Source organism: Egretta garzetta, unplaced genomic scaffold (assembly GCF_000687185.1).
Source record: "Egretta garzetta isolate BGI_Z169 unplaced genomic scaffold, ASM68718v1 scaffold640, whole genome shotgun sequence".
Classification (NCBI taxonomy): Eukaryota; Metazoa; Chordata; class Aves; order Pelecaniformes; family Ardeidae; genus Egretta; species Egretta garzetta.
In genome coordinates this window covers 317,889-318,849 of record NW_009258264.1, presented here as the reverse complement: position 1 = coordinate 318,849, position 961 = coordinate 317,889, and positions in this window count along the sequence as shown.

The following is a 961-nucleotide window of genomic DNA, read 5'->3' as shown; positions in this document are numbered from 1 at the left end:
CGGGCCGGCCCGCCCAGCCGGGCGCACCGTCACCGGGGCTGCCTGTGCCGGGGGCTGCTGGTTGCTATCGCCCAGCAAGAGCAGGGCTGGGATCGGGCTCTGCAGGGACGGGGCACACCCAGATGCTGTCTCCTTGCCAGGCTGCCAGCTTGGGCCTCCCTGCCAGAGCCGGCTGAACCACTTTCTCCAGGTGTAGGCTCGGCTTCTTGCAAAAGCAGGCGAGGCAAGAAAGGAGCCCATTTTTCCGGAGGCAGCGGCTGGGGGGGTCGGGGCTCAGCACCGCTCACATGCAGGGCAGTGCCACTGCAGGAAGTTCCCAGCTGGGATGCAAACCTGCTCCTGACATGGCAATGATGTCCCAACCTATGCAAACACTGCCAGCAAGAGGCAGACCTCCTGGCAACTCCGCGGTAGGTCTTGTGGGTAGATGGGTATTGGCATTCCCATTTTATACCTGAAGAAACTGGAGTCACACAGTGCCTAAAGATGCAAAGCATTGCCTCACTGGATCATCAGGACTGCCCTGGTTGGCTGGGTACCAACCTCCCGAATGTGGGACCCACCAGTTCCAGCCCTTTCCAGAAAAAAACCCGTCTGGGTGCTTCTTTGCATTCACAGGCAACCAGATACTCTGGGAAAATCACCCTCCCCTACAGGTCCCAGTGGTCCCGCACTCCCTTCCCATGTGAGACGCAGGACAAGCTCCTCGTGGTGCTGGGCTGGGGGATGGAGGCTCCCAGCCGATGCAGAAATGGCCCTTGGCAGAGGTGTTTTGGAGCCTCCTGCTCCTTCTGTGCCCGCTGCCGTACAGACCTGGCCAGGAGGGTCGCAGTGTTGGGGTGCAGCTTCGCTTGGGGTCTGGCTTTCCCCCAGTACACCGGCCTCAGTGGAGCCGTGCCCGGCTGGAGAGGCGCTGGCCTGGGCACTGCAGAGATGCCGTCCCCGGGACACGGTGCCCGGA